Here is a 6,048-nt window from a genome sequence, read left to right as displayed (position 1 = left end):
TGAGGCTTGGAGTTGGGAGAAGAGAACAGTAGCAGGGAGGTACTTACTTTGAAAAATTTCTTCATTCCGTGCTTGCCAAATGCGCCGACAAAAGATTATAACATACGCCAATTCAGATTTGGATAGAACAGAAATAGCAAACCTGAATAATTCTCTAAAGGAACCCGTTTTCCATCCACCCACAACAGTACGGAAAGGAAATAGCAGCCAAACCTCTTTAGCTTTAGAGCAAGACCACAAGGCATGAATAGTAGTTTCTGAAGCCAACTTGCAGTGGGAACAAACCGGAGAAGAGAGTAGATGTCTTCGATGTAAATTATAAGCACAAGGCAAGATGTCATGAATTGCACGCCAAAAAAAGACTCTGGCAGCAGTTGGGACCTGTAAACTCCACACAAACTTCCAAATCGTGTCCTCATGTACATTGGAACTACCCTCGTCCCCCCCAAGTCGTTGCCTGCAACTTTGTGCCACTTGATACCCACTTTTAACCGTATACAAACCATGTTTGGTATAATGCCAGCAAAGTCTGTCCGGAATAGAAGTTATTGACAGAGGTATGGAGAGAATGGCTTCCACTTCTCTTGGCCAGAAGTTGTTTGAAAGTAACTCATAATTCCAAAACCCATCCACAGTAATCAAATCAGCTACCAAGGAATTGCGAAGCACAGTAGGAGAGGATTGTATCCGAAAGGTGTATGGAATAGGAATCCAGGCGTCCTGATAAATGAATATTGACCTACCATCACCAACCCTCCAACGCAAACCAGAAACTAATAGTTCTCATCCCCAAAGTAGAGATCTCCAGATGAGTGAACTGGACCTCCCAACTGGGGTAGAGAGAAATAAGGAAGTAGAGTAATAGCGACCTTTATACACCTTTGAAATCAACAGATCAGGAAGAGAGAACAGTCTCCAACATTGTTTAGCCAAAAGTGCTTGATTGAAGTCAACAAAGTCTCTAAAACCCATTCCACCTTTCAACTTATTTCTGCACAAAGAATCCCAGTGCAGCCAATGTAGGCCTCGTTTGCCTTTGTGTCTCCCCCGCCAAAACCCAGCTGATAAACCTAACAGATCATGACTCAAAGTCAAAGGCATTCGGTACACACTCATAGAGTAAGAAGGTATAGCTTGTACCACCGACTTTAACAAAATCTCTTTGCCTGCATGAGACAGCAGCTTCTCTTTCCATCTGTTGATCTTATGCCAAATTATGTCATGTATCGTCTTGAATAAACATCTTCTTCCTCTTCCCGCCAAGGTTGGCAGACCCAGATATTTTTCATGGCAAGCAACAATTGGGATGTCCAGAAGAGTACTCATAAATTCTTGATATTCCTCACTGACATTGGGACTGAAGGATAATGCTGATTTTTGAAAATTAATCTGCTGCCCAGAAACTTCCCCATAAATGCAGAGAATATCTTTCAAGACCTGGGGAATTTATATCCTCATTTGCTTCCAAAAAAAAGTAGGATGTCATCTGCATGAAACAAATGAGAGATTGAAGGTGCAAACCTGGAAATTCGGACACCATATAGCAGCCCTCGTGCTTCAGCATGTTGTAGTAGCCTTGAAAAGCCTTCAGCCACAAAAAGAAACAGGTATAGCGACAAAGGACAGCCCTGCCTTATGCCGCGAGAGGGGACAAAGTTGGTTGGTGTTGAAATTACCGGCGGTGAATGTCTTTTTTGAAAATTCGACCAAAAGAATTATGCTTTCGAAAAGGAATGACTTATTGTAACCAAAAAAAAAAAGGAATGACTTACGTCTCTATGGGAGACTTGCAGAGTTAAAACTAACGAAAATGTACAATGTTAAAAGTAGAGTGTAATAAATTTGCATATTTTACGGTTAGAAAGGGATTATCCAAGTAATAATATAGAAAAAAATTATAGACTTATTTTGTAGTTAAATATAGCTAAAATTATGAAATATAGCTATTGATTTAACAATGTTGCTCCAGCAGTAGTAGCTATTTATAAATAATATACTATATTTTATCCAATCATAAACTGACATGTGGACAAAAGAGGAGAGATGAATATAACTTTTGTATTAGCTATAAATATAGCTTGTCAATTTAGCTAAAGCTAAATTTAACTTTTTTTTTTTTTTTGAACGAAATAGGTCAGCCCTTTCATTAAATTCAGCGAGCAGTACAAAATTGTATTAGCTATAAATATAGCTTGTCAATTTAGCTAAAGCTAAATTTAACTTTTTTTTTTTTTTTTTGAACGAAATAGGTCAGCCCTTTCATTAAATTCAGCGAGCAGTACAAAAACGAAACACCCCTATGGGGGCGACAGAAAGCAATCGTTCCTTAGAACCTCATGACACCCTATTCTAGAAGAATAAAATCCCAAAAAATCCCGAGTACACCCACCTTTTAGGAAATCCACGCACCCTTATTCAAACAAAAACCAAGAAACCTCGAAGCAGGCATAAATGGGAAACAACTAAGGCTCTGGTTTTTGCGACCCAAAAACAAAATTACATTAAACTGCTTGTAGAAGGTGAAACTTCACCTTCTACCACTCCCTCTGCACCCGGAAACTCCACAAGTGGAGCCGCCTCTTCCTCTCCTGTTTGCCGTATTCCAGTCTCAACCTCAGCAGTGACAGCGAAAGTTTCCAAAGTTGAGTCAAAACACAGAGCTTTTCCCCTCCTTTTATACTTGCGAATCTTCTTCTCTTCCTGTTCCTCAGTAACTTTAACCTTATTTTTGCTTCCCTTCGGACGCCCAATCTTCTTCTTCCTAGGTGAGACCAGTAATTTTCCATTTTTGTGTTGCACAACCAAGGAAGTATTCTCTCCAACCGCCAATGACGAGTCCGGAAGTGCTAAGATCTTCTTGCCAAACCGGTTCAACATTGCCCTAGCTTTTCTTTTCCTCCCATTTGACAGCGCCTGCATGGAAGAAAATTCCACTCGAATATTCTCTTCCCCGCTCCCATTCATGACTGGACCCAAAGCCAAAGCTTTCGACCCCACCACCGGCTGAATGTAAATCAAAGGATCATGAACCTTCAACTGTGGCTGGATCGGTTCCATCAATAGCTGTCGTCCCATCATCTGGGAACTCAAAACACCAATGGGCTCTCCAGCTCCAGCTTCCCTCTCAGTCCGTGAAGTCTCAACACCCTGACCCTTCGAACCCGAGCCGACCTCCAAACAAACCAGAGCAGCACCTCCCTGTCTCGATTCCATCTCCATCACAGGAACACCCACTGCCTTACTCACAGTCAAAGAAAGACCCTTCAAAGCCGCCTCCGAACCCCTAGTCAAAAGCTCCTCCTGTTCTTTGATCAATGTTTTATCACATCCCATTGCATCATGGATAAACAAACCACAATCACGACAGTAGCCCTTGACCTTCTCATATATAAAGGTTAATTCCGGTCTCACCACCGGCGAAAACTCAATAATTTTCCAGGTCCGAATCCGGCGGCGAACATCAAACACGACCTTGATCCTCTGCTCCTCTTCCTTCCTTTTCAGGGCTGGCATATCCATCTTAACCACCTGCCCTAGCGTCGCACCCACCATGGTTAGTGCAACCTTGTTCCGCAGGGCAAGAGGCAGACCCCGCACCACCACCCATGTCTCCATCAAATTCAAAGCCACCATCTCAGGTGGGCAAAGCCCATCATATTCTCCCACAACAAGCATCGTGTTGCGATAGAACCAAGGACCCCCATGCAGAATACGATTGCGCATCGACTCATTCTCAAATTGAAACACGAAACGCTCACCTGCCTCTTGAATGGTAAGTCCGGATCTGAGATGCCAGATATTGGAGATGGTACCCTTGAAACCTGGCAAGCCCGCTTTCGGTGCCAACAAACGCCCCACCATGTACCAATGGTTATCCTGAAATAGCTAGTCTGTTGGAGTTGAATTTTGCTTTAAAAATAGTTATATATAGCTAAAATTTGAATTTAACTAGTCTGTTGGAGATGCCCTTAAATGACTAATGTTGCATGAAATGGATAATAAAAGGGTTAAATATTGTTTACTCCCTGAACTTTCAGGGAAAAATCAGTTCAGTCCCTCTGCTTTTAATTTCACACGTTTACTCCCTCATCTCTCAATTTCTGTCCAATAGGTCCATGCCATCCAATCTCTGTTAACTGTTACCATTAAGTGGCTGACGTGGCAGGAAATTAGTCGCCAACTTAGCTCTTGACATGCGAAGTCACTGGAAAAATGTCCATAATAACCCTTCCTTCATTTTTCCCCTTCTCCATCAATCAAATCCCTCTAAAATTGATTCTATTTTCCCACTAAACCCCAAAATACCACAAATTGAACTTTGAAAAAAAATCTAACAATTGCAATTATGAACTCAACACTTTCAACAGTAAATATGAATCGCACAAAACTGAACAATTTGAAGCATCATTTCCACAATTCCAACACTTGAATACCATCCAATTCCATTCATAATAATTCATAGCAACATAATCCCTACATAGTTTTTGCAGCATTAGCAAGCCATTAACCAAGCTCTAACTTACCAAAAATAAAAAATTAGAACATTACATCCTCATTAATTGTTCAAGTATGCATCTAATATAGCTCTAATCATCTAATCAAAAGATTAGAGCTAGCAACCAAATGACACATCAAAAGGTTGCACAAAAAAGGATGTCTAAATTGATTTGATGGGCAGGCTAATACTTTGTCCAATTGCACAACTATTTTCCATGTTCTTTACCTGAGTTTTGTCTAAGCCTCTGAGATGACCTTGTTGGTGCTGCAGCGTTGTTGCTTGATCTCCCAAAAGCTTGTGAAGCCCTTGAATTAGTGGTGGCAGATGTAGCTTGTGCAGGTCGTGAGCTTGTTGGAGCACTTGTTGCTTGTGCAGGCTGTGAGCTTGTTGGAGCACTTGTAGCTTGCTTAGGCCTACCCCTTGTTGAAGCAGGCATGTTTGCTACCAACCTTGATACCTTCAATGCAACCATCTTTTTCTGGACACCTTCAATGCAGCCATCTTTTTCTGGACACACATAAACAAGATAAGCAAGTCAATTAAGTAGGGTAGACAAATACAAAACCAATAAACAATTGTTGAGAGTGCAATATTACCCTTTGATATTCAGCTCTTTCTCTAGCTTTGTGTAATAAACAAAGTGTAATAAACAATTGTCCCAAGCCAAGGTGCCACATAGTCATCCGGGTTTTCCATCTTCCTATATATTGCAGCAACGACATGCTTACACTGGATTCCAGTCAAATCCCACCTCCTACAACTGCATGTCCTCTCAAGGAGGTCCACAACATTCTTGGATCCCTCAATATTCTCCACTTCTGCTCTGTCACCACCATTGAATGTTGCAATGCAGTCTGTTGCAGCCTTGATCTTGTTCTTCTCTAAAATATTCCTTGGCTTGGGACATATATTTCCATGATAGGCCTCCATTTTATCCCTTCTAATCTGATTCCTCTTCAGTAACTTCCACCTCATCTCTTCAAACATAGTCAAAGGTGGCTTGCCTCTTGACTCCAAAATGAAGCTGTTAAAGCTTTCACACATGTTGTTTATGAGGATATCACAATCGTTACCAGTTGTGAAGTATGCTCTAGACCAATGTTGAGGAGGCCTCTTGGGTTCTGCCAAAATACAACATCAAAACCATGTTAAAACATACACATATAATTGTCATTTAAATATAGGTTAAGACAAAACTGCCTCAATACCTATCAACTAATTATAGGCGTCCTGATCTAGGGACTTCATCTCTTCCATTTCTTTATGAAAGTAAGGCAAAGTCATTGCCTTTGCACACTTCCACATCTGATCTTTCATTACTTTACCAGGAAACAGCTTGGTAAAGTTGGTCCACAAATGCCTTGCACAAAATTGAATTCGGGCAGCTAGGACAACCAACTCAAAAGCAGGTTTCAAACCTTTTTGTTTATCTGAAATAAATGTCCAGCCTGCTCCTTCATGGTCAATATCCAAATCCTTCACCAACAGCTCAAGAAACCAGATCCAAGAATCCTTACTTTCCATCTCTACCATTGCATATCCCACAACCC

Source organism: Rosa chinensis, chromosome 7, assembly GCF_002994745.2.
Source record: "Rosa chinensis cultivar Old Blush chromosome 7, RchiOBHm-V2, whole genome shotgun sequence".
NCBI lineage: Eukaryota > Viridiplantae > Streptophyta > Magnoliopsida > Rosales > Rosaceae > Rosa > Rosa chinensis.
Note: the sequence above shows the minus strand (reverse complement) of the source record.